The sequence below is a fragment of the Panthera onca genome, chromosome A3, assembly GCF_046562875.1.
Source record: "Panthera onca isolate mPanOnc1 chromosome A3, mPanOnc1 haplotype 2, whole genome shotgun sequence".
NCBI lineage: Eukaryota > Metazoa > Chordata > Mammalia > Carnivora > Felidae > Panthera > Panthera onca.
The window spans coordinates 109,728,197-109,738,632 of NC_138341.1; the positions used below are offsets into that span (position 1 = coordinate 109,728,197).

The following is a 10,436-nucleotide window of genomic DNA, read 5'->3' on the forward strand; positions in this document are numbered from 1 at the left end:
TAAACGCTCTGAGGAGTCAAGGGAAAAGATACCATGGCCCTTCCATGACACAGACCGAAAGCTATTCCTTCAAAACGCTTTACCTCCTTCTCCACCTAACATGGCTGTACCACCTCGGAACCCACCTAAAATGCCCTTCTTAATATGACTTCTTTCACTCACCATAATTATTTTGCAATTCATCTATATTGTTACAGGTGTCAATAATTTATTTTTATTCCTGAAGTGTTCCTTTGTATCCCATTCATCTGCTGATGGACGTTTGGTTTGTTTACAATTTTTATTATTTACAAATAATAAAATAATTTTATGTGTCCACTTGACTGGGCCATGGGGTACCCAGATATTCGGTCAAACATTATTATCTGTGGTAATATTATCTTTGGTCAAATGTTATCTATGAATATTCACATATAGATCTTTGTAGGAACATTATATTTCTGTTGGGTGAATGCAAATGGCTTGGTCATGTGATCGGTGTGTGTTTAGCTTTTTAAGGAATGCCAAACTCTTTTTCAAAATGGTTTTACCATTTCCATGCCCAACGGCACTGTGTGAGAGTTCCAGTTGACCTTTGCCCTCAACAAAACTCGTTATGGTCTTTCTCTTTATTTCAGTTATTCTGGTAGGTGTATAGTAAGATTTCATTGTGGTTTAATTTACATTTCCTTAATGATGAGCTAGGTTGAATGAATGAGTGCAACTTTTTGTGCATTTATTTGCTATTTGTATCTCTTCTTTGATGAAGTATCAGTTCAAATCTTTGCCCATATTTTGTTGAGCTGTTGGTTTTCTTATCATTGAGTTTTAAGAGTTCCTTATATATTCTGCATATGAGTAATGTGCCTTGATGGTCTAAACCTACACGGGCCAGTATGGTAGACCCTAGCCACATGCAGCTATTGGGTACTTGAAATGTGGCTGGTCTGAATGGAGATTTGTTATAAGTATAAAATGCACCACAGATTTCAAAGATTTAGTGGCCCAACTTGTAAAATACCTCATTATTCGTCTGTATGTTGATTTCATGTCACGGTGATAAATGTTTTGAATAGCTTGGGTTAAATATATTATTACAAGTGATTTCACCTCTTTGTGTTTTTAATGTGGCTACTAGAAGACTTTGAATTACACAAATGACTCACATTATATTTCTGTTGTACAGCACTTTGAACCAATCATAACAATATCATTCTGTATCAGTCAGGGTTCTCCATAGAAACAGAACCAATAAGTTTGAGCAATTGATTGCAAGGAATTGGCTCATGTGATTATGGAGGAAGGTAAGTCCCAAGATCTGCAATGAGTTGGCAAGCTGGAGACCCAGGAGAGCCGATGATTTTGTTCCAGTCCAAGTCCAAAGGCCTGATAACCAGGATTGCTGACAGTGTGGTTTCCATCCAAAAGCTGGCAGCCTCCAGACCCAACAAGAGCCAATGTTTCAGTTCAAACCTGAAAGCAAGAAAAAAGTCAATGTCCCAGTTTGAAAGCAGTCATCTAGGAAGAACTTTCTTTTATTTGGGCAAGAGTCAGCCTTTCTGTTCCATTCAGATCTTCAACTTATTGAGTGAAGCCTACATTAGGGAGGGCAATGTGCTCCGTTGAGTCAACATTTGGGATGAAATGTTAATCTCATCCCTAAAAAACCTCACAGAAGCACCTATAATGTTTGACCAAATATCTGGGCACCCCATGGCCCAGTCAAGTGGACACATAAAATTAACCATCATATGTTTCCTGTTTTTCTAGCTTCGAGGGAAGCTAGACCCAGTTATGGGTAAAGAGATGTGAAGGGAAATCTGCTCAGGGAATCCCAGGAAAGCTTTTGCTCACACAAAAGGAGACATGATTAGTACTTATCCTTCTTTGTGTCTCCCTAGCTTACTTGTGGATGTGATGCCTGCATCTGGAGTAGCCATCTTGTGACCATGAGGTAATAAATGAGGGGAGAAACATCAATGTGCTAAGGATAATGAAGCAGAAATATGGGAAGAGCCTGGGTACCTAACGGTATTTGGGGTCACTGGAACAATACCAGCAATTGGCTTACCTTTGGATTTCTTCTTACGTGGCTAAAATTTGTTAAGTTCATGGTTTGTTGTTGTTGTTACTTGCAGCCAAATATATTCCTAACTGATGTTAGAAGAACAGTAGGTACTATTTTAGGCATTGGGGATTAATAACGCCCTTGAGGTAGAAAGACACATTTAGGGGCGCCTGCATGGTTTAGTTGGTTGAGCGTCTGACTTCGGCTCAGGTCATGATCTTGCGGTCTGTGAGTTCGAGCCCCGTGTTGGGCTCTGTGCTGACAGCTCGGAGCCTGGAGCCTGCTTCAGATTCTGTCTCCCTCTCTCTCTGCCCCTTCCCCACTCATGCTCTGTCTCTCTGTCAAAAATAAACATTAAAAAAAATTTTTATAAAAAGAAAGAAAGACACATTTTAAAGGGGGGGGGGAGAGTTAATACATAAACAAGATAATGTAAGACTGTGGTAATTACTATGAAAACAAATTAACAAATAAAGGGAAACTGGGTATAGCCAGGGAAGGCTCCTTTTGTGATATGATAGTTAAACTGAGCTATAAGGAACTAAAAAGGAGCTGACCACACACAGAAAGAAAGATACAGGCCACCTGGGTGGCTCAGGCAGTTAGTGAAGCAGCTGACTTTGGCTCAGGTCATGATCTCATGTTTTGTGAGTTTGAGCCCCACATCAGGCTCACTGCTGCCAGCACAGAGCCTGCTCTGGATCTTCTGTACCCTCCTCTCTGCTCCTCCTCTGCTCATGCTCTATCTCTCTCTCAAAAATGAACATTTTAAAAAATTAAAGAAAGAAAGAAAAAAAGAAAAGGACTTTCCAGGCAGAGGGAATAGCAGGTGAAAACACCCTGAGATGGAAAAGAGCTTGGCTGGTGAAAGAACTGAAGGAAGGCATGGAACCAGAGAAAGCAAAGAAGAGAGTGTAAGGGTGAGGCTGGAGAAAGAGATGAGCTCCAGGGCACACAGGGTTGGGGCGGGGGGAGCACAGAACACAGATGGGACTTGAGGTGCAATGCGAAAGTCTTGAAGGCTTTTTAGTGTCATAGCCAAATGGTGTTGAGTAAGAGAATTCTAGTTGCCATTTGCAACGTGGAAGCTTGAAGACCAGTAGGAAGAGGTTGAAGAAATAAAATAGCCACAAGATGAGAGTTAAGATGGCAGAGAAGTAGAGGGACCTGAATCTTCCTTGTCCCTCAAATACAGCTGGATTGAGGTCAGATCACTTAGAACACCCAGGAAATAGATCTGTGGAGCAGCAGAAGGATCTCCACAGTTGGAGGGGGACGGCTTGGCAGGATCAAGGTGCATGTATGTGAGTTGGGGGAGATAAAATGGTGGAGGTACGGAGGAGAGGGAACCCTTTCTGTGGGGAGACAAAAGGGAAAGAAAGAGAGAGGAATTGTGCAAGTGCAGCATTGAGTTAGCACAAGAGGAAAACCTCTCTGGACCACCGAGTGGAGAACGAGAAGTACTGAGTATCCCGGCTCATTTTTTGCAAACAACCTTTGAAGCTAAAACTCCCAGGTTTTGGAAGTGCATGACTTTCTCCAGAGTGGAGCCATGGTGTGCACTCCTGGGGAGGAGGGAGCTGTCCCCGAATTGCATAGTGTGGTGTAGCAGATCTCAGGGCAGCCCTGGTAGAGAACAGTCCCCATCCTAGAGTAGTTTAGGAAGAGGATGTATTGCCTCCTCAAGGACAAAAGACCCTGCGTGCCAGCCAAAGGTCTTTCATTAGCAGGGTGGAAAGGCTCCACCCTGGAGCAGGGGAGCAGAGTCATGCTATGCTGGGTCCTTTAAGACTTGGGGCTTTGAATCCCAGCCCAGCGCCAAGGGGAAGACTCAGAAGAACAGTGGCACAGGTCAAGCTGACTTCCCACGCTATTCTGTGAGGGCTGCCTGAACAGCCTGGGCTGAGATCTCTGGTCCAGGGAGAAGGGATTGGAGTGACACCATTTTCCCCCCAACACCAACATGGTGGAACTTCAGAGAGCAGCACAGTGGCCCCCAGTGGAGGCAGGACATGCTTACACCAAAACCCGCCCCTCTGTGCCTGGCAACTGATTATTTACTGGAGCAAGACTGACTGACCCAATGTAGCCTGCCTCTCCTCCAGACCAGCACAGCCACCACCCCAGGCACCAACAGACAACTCTTTTTCTTTTCTTTCCTTTTCTTTCTCTTTCTATTTTTCTTTCTTTATCTTTCTTTCTCTCTTTCTTTCTTTTTCTTTCTTTCTTTTTTCCACCCTCACTTTCTTTCTTCTGGAATCAGGCTCATAGTGCCTGATTTGTTTTTTTTTTTTTTTGTCATTTCTTATTATATATTCTTTTTGTTTTTTTATCAGGCTTTTTTATTCTTTTTCCTTCTTTCCTCTTTTCTTCTGCTTTTTTTTTTCTTTCTTTTCCTTTCTCTTTTCTTGGAATCAGCCTTATAGTTTTTTGTTTCTCTATTTGGTTTTCTTTTCTCCCCTTTCCGTTTTTTCTCTTTATGGGATCAGGTTCCCCCCACCCACCCACCCACTGCTTTTTTCCCCCCAGGGTTACTTCAACAAACAAATCAAAGCACACCTAATTAAAGCTCCAAACACTCCACACTGCAAGTAAGGAGGAGCTCTGCAGAGGACTGACTAGTGGTTAGAGCAGCCAAAATGCAACAGCAGAGTGCACACATCATACAAGAAACACTTCCTGGAGTGCCAGGCCCCGGACGGTGTATGACTCCTTTTTAATACAGTAGTACTCTCAGGTGCAGGGCACATAACACACTCTTAAAATATTTAAAAGACACAAACTTAGCCGAAATTACAAGATGGAGGAATTCTCTCCAAATGAAAGATCAAGAAGAAATCACAGCCAGAGACTTGCCCAAAACAGATAGAAACAATACATCTGAACAAGAATTTAGAACAACAGTCATAAGACTAATAGCTGGGCTTGAAAAAAGCATAGAAGACACCACAGAAACCCTTGCTGCAGAGATCAAAGACCTCAGAATTCTTCAAGATGAATTTTAAAAATGCTATAGCTGAGATGTAAAATAAACTAGATACAGTGACAGCAAGGATTGAAGAAGCAGAGGAGAGAATAGGTGAAATAGAAGATAAAATTATAGAAAATAAATGAAGCTGAAAAAAGGGGAAGAAAATTACTAGATCATGAGGGGAGAATTAGAGAACTAAGTGATTCCATGAAATGAAACAATATCCATATCATAGGAATCCCAGATGAGGAGGAGCAAGAAAAAGGGGCAGAAGGTTTCTTTGAACAAATTATTGCTGAAAACTTCCTTAACCTGGGAAAGGAAACAGACATCCAAGTTCAAGAGGCACAGAGAACTCCCTTCAAAATCAACAAAAACAGGTCAACACCATGACATATCATAATGAAACTTGCAAAATACAAAGACAGAGAATTCTAAAAGCAGCTAGGGGCAAAAAGGTCCTTAACCTCCAAGGGTAGACACATAAAGGTAGTAGTAGACCTGTCCACTGAAACTTGGCAGGCCCGAAGGGAGTGGCAGAAAATATTTAATGTGCTGTATATGAAAAATATGCAGCCAAGAATCCTTCATCCAGCAAGGTTGTCATTCAGAATAGAAGGAGAGATAAAGACTTTCCAAGACAAACAAACAAACGAAAAAAGGAGTTTGTGACCACTAAACCACCTACAAGAAATTCTAAGGGGGACTTTTTGAGTGGAAAGCAGCAAAGACTAAAAAGGACCAAAGAACATCACCATAAACATAGACTCTATAGATAACACAAAGACATTAAATTCATATCTTTCAATAATCACTCTGAATGCAAATGGACTAAATGCCCTAATCAAAAGACATGGAGTATCAGAATGACTAAAAAAACAAGATCCATCTATATGCTGCCTACAAGAGACTCATTTTAGGCCCGAGGACACCTGCAGATTGAAAGTGAGGGGATGGAGACCATTTATCATGCTAATGACCACCAAAAGAAAGCCAGAGTAGCCATATTTATATCAGACAATCTAGATTTTAAAATAAAGTCTGTAACAAGAGATGAAGAAGGTCATTATATCATAATTAAGGGTCTATCTACCAAGAAGATCTAACATTTATAAACATTTATGCCCTGAAAGTGAAAGAACCCGATTATATAAATCAATTAATCACAAACATAAAGAAACTCATTGATAATAATACCATAATAGTAGGGGACTTCAACATCCCACTTACAACAATGGACAGATCATCTAAGCAGGAAACCAACAAGGAAACAAAGGCTCTGAATGAAACATTGGACCACATGGACTTAACAGATATATTCAGAACATTCCATCCTAAAACAGCAAAATACACATTCTTCTCGAGTACACATAGAACATTCTCCTGAATAGATCATATATTGAGTCAGAAATCAGCTTTCAACAGGTACAAAAAGATTGAGATCATACCATGCATATTTTCAGATCACAATGCTATGAAACTTGAAATCAACTGCAAGAAAAAATTTGGAAAATACGTGGAGGTTAAAGAACACCCTACTAAAAAATGAATGGCCTAACCATGAAATTAAAGAAGAAATTAAAAAATACATGGAAGCAAATGAAAATGAAAACACAACAGTCCAAACACTCTGGAAAACAACAAAGGCAGTCCTAAGAGGAAAATATACTGCAATTCAGGCCTATCTCAAGAAACAAGAAACGTCCCAAATCCACAACCTAACTTTACACCTTAAGGAGCTAGAAAAGGAAAAGCAAATAAAGCCCAAAGCCAGCAGAAGGGAAATAATAAAGATTAGAGCAGATATAAATGATACAGAATAAAAAAAAAATAGTAGAATGGATCAATGAAACTAAGAGCTGGTTTTTTGAAAGAATAAACAAAATTGATAAACCCCTAGCCAGACTTCTCAAAAAGAAGAGAGAGGAAAAAAAGAAAAAAAAGAAAAAAAAAGAAGAGAGAGGACCCAAATAGACAAAATCACAAATGAAAGAAGAGAGATCATGACCAACATCACAGAGATACAAACAATTATAAAAGAATACTATGAAAAATTATATGCCAACAAACTGGACAATATGGAATGGACAAATTCCTAGACCCTCACATAGTAGCAAAACTCAAACAGGAAGAAATAGAACATTTGAACAGGCCCATAACCAGAAAAGAAATTGGTTATCAAAAATCTTCCAACAGGGGTGCCTGGGTGGCTTAGTCAGTTAAGCATCTGACTCTTCACATTGGTTCAGGTCGTGATCTCGCAATCATGAGATCAAGCCCCATGTCAGGCTCTGTGCTGAGCATGAAGCCTGCTTGAGATTCTCTCTCTCCTCTCTCTGTCAAAATAAATAAATAAATGTTTAAAAAAAAACTTCCAACAAATAAGAGTCCTGGGCCAGATGACTTCCCAGGGGAATTCTACCAGACATTTAAAGAAGAGTTAATACCTATTCTCCTCAAACTGTTCCAAAAAATACCAATGGAAGGAAAACTTCCAAACTCATTCTGTGAAGCCAGAATTACCTTAATTCCAAAACCAGACAAAGACCCCACTAAAAAGGAGAATCACAGGCCAATATCCCTGATGAATTTGGATGTAAGAATTCTCAACAAGATTCTAGCAAATCAGATTCAACGGTATATTGAAAGAATTATACACCATGATCAAGTGGGATTTATTCCTGGGCTGTAGGGCTGGTTCAATATTAGCAAATCAATCAATGTGATACATCACATTAATAAAAGAAAGTATAAGAACCATATGATTCTTTCAACACATGCAGAAAAAGCATTTGACAAAATACAGCATCCTTTCTTGATAAGAAACCCTCAAGAAAATAGGGATAGAAGGAAGATACCTTGACATCATAAAAGCCATATATGAAAGACTCACCACTAATATCATCCTCGATGGGGAAAAACTGAGAGCTTTCCCCCTAAGACCAGGAACACGACAGGGATGTCCACTCTCACCACTGTTGTTCAATTTAGTGCTGGAAGTCCTAGCCTCAGCAATCAGACAACCAAAAGAAATAAAAAGCATCCAAATCGGCAAGGAAGAAGTCAAACTCTCACTCTTTGCAGATGACATGACACTCTACAGGGAAAACCCAAAAGGCTCCACAGAAAAACTGCTAGAGCTGATACATGAATTCAGCAAAGTCACTGGATATAAAATCAATGCACAGAAATCAGGTGCATTTCTATAGACCAATGATGAAGCAGCAGAAAGATATATCAAGGAATTGATCCCATTTACAATTGCACCAAAAACCATAAAATACCTAGGAATAAATCTAACCAAAGAGGTGAAAAATCTATATACTGAAAACTATAGAAATCTTATGAAAGAAATTGAATAAGACACAAAGAAATGGAAAAACATTCTATGCTCATGGATTGGAAGAACAAATATAGTTAAAATGTCAATACTACCTAAAGCAGTCTACACATTCAATGCAATCCCTATCAAAATAACACCATCATTCTTCACAGAGCTAAAACAAACAATCCTAAAATTTGTATGGAACCACAAAAGACCCTGAATAGCAAAGTAATGTTGAGAAAGCAAACCAAGGCTGGAGGGTATCGCAATCTCGGACTTTCACCTATATTACAAAGCTGTAATCATCGATCAAGACAGTATGGTATTGGCACAAAAATAGACACATAGATCAATGGAATAGAATAGAGAACCATGAAATAGACCCACAAATATACGGCCAACTAATCTTTGACAAAGCAGGAAAGAGCATCCAATGGAAAAAAGTCTCTTTAGCAAATGGTGCTGGGAGAACTGGACAGCAACATGCAGAAGAGTGAATCTGGACCACTTTCTTGCACCGTACATAAAAATAAATTAAAAATAGATCAAAGGCCTAGATGTGAGACAGGAAACCATCAAAATCCTACAGGACAAAACAGACAGAAACTTCTTTGACCTCAGCCACGGCAACTTCTTATTTGACATGTCTCCAGAGGCAACAGAAATAAAAGCAAAAATGAACCATTGGGACCTCAAGATAAAAAGCTTCTGCACAGTGAAGAAAACAGTCAACAAACCTAAAAGGCAACTGACGGAAGAGGAGAAGATATTTGCAAATGACATATCAGATAAAGGGTTAGTATCCAAAATCTATAAAGAACTTACCAAACTCAACACCCAAAAAACAAATAACCCAGTGGCTGGCTGGGTGGCTCTGTTGGCTAAGAGTCCAACTGCAGCTCATGATCTCATGGTTCATGAGTTTGACCCCCACATTGGACTCTCTGTTGCCAGCATGAAGCCTGCTTCAGATCCTCTGTCTTCCTTTCTCTGCCTCTCCCCCACTTGTGCTCTCACTCTTCCTCCGTCTCTCTCTCTCTCTCTCTCTCTCTAAAAAAAAAAAAAGATTCTCAATATCACTCATCATCAGGGAAATACAAATCAAAACCACAGTGATATACGACCTCACACCTGTCAGAATGGCTAAAATTAACAACTTAGGAAACGACAGGTGTTGGCAAGAATGTGGAGCAAGGGGAATCCTTTTGCACTGATGGTGTGAATGCAAACTGGTGCAGCCAGTCTGGGAACCAGTATGCAGGTTCCTCAAAAAATTAAAAATAGAACTACTCTATGATCCAGCAATTGCACTACCAAGTATTTATCCAAAGGATACAGGTGTGCTGATTCGTAGGGGCACACGCACCCCAATATTTGTAGCAGTCCTATCAACAATAGCCAAATTATGGAAAGAGCCCAAATGCCCATCAACTGATGAATGGATAAAGAAGATGTGGTATATGCACATAATGGAATACTACTTGGTAATGAAAAAGAATGAAATCTTGCCATTTGCAATGACGTGGATGGAACTAGAGTGTATTATGCTAAGCAAAACAAGTCAGTAGAGAAAGATATCATATGATTTCACTCATGTAGAATTTGAGAAACTCAATAGATGCACATAGAGGAAGGGAAGGAAAAATAAGGTAAAAACAGAGAGGGAGGCAAACCATAAGAGACTCTTAAATACAGAGAACAACCTGAGGACGGTTGGAGGGGAGGTTGGTGGGGGGATGGGTTAAATGGATGATGGGCATTAAGGAGGGCACTTTTTGGGATGAGCACTGGGTGTCAAATGTAACAGATGAATCACTGGGTTCTACTCTTGAAGCCAGGACTACACTGTATGTTAACTAACTTGGATTTAAAAATTTTAATGTAATTAAAAAATAGTCACATACAAAGTCGCATAGTTAAATGGACATATGATGGAAATTCATAGGCAAGAGATCCACATGGCTTGAGACAGCAAAGCTCTCTCAGATCTGTAATCACTCGAAATCCACCAATGACCTCAGCTGACGGGAGCCGGTCGGTTCTCCCTACTTGACAGAGGAGGAATCTGTGATCCAAAGAGGTGTTACGTGGTC

The 10,436-nt window shown here is 40.0% G+C and overlaps 1 long non-coding RNA gene across 1 annotated transcript; it reads right to left on the bottom strand.

Annotated features, from left to right (window-relative positions):
• Positions 1 to 207: 207 nt before the first annotated feature.
• On the bottom strand, positions 208 to 9,364 carry LOC145715332 (uncharacterized). The gene is made up of 3 exons (XR_014137368.1): positions 9,169 to 9,364; positions 2,051 to 2,385; positions 208 to 1,452 (listed from the first exon to the last, which is right to left on the bottom strand). It is a non-coding gene; the product is annotated as an uncharacterized LOC145715332 (long non-coding RNA).
• Between the last annotated feature and the right edge of the window lie 1,072 nt (positions 9,365 to 10,436).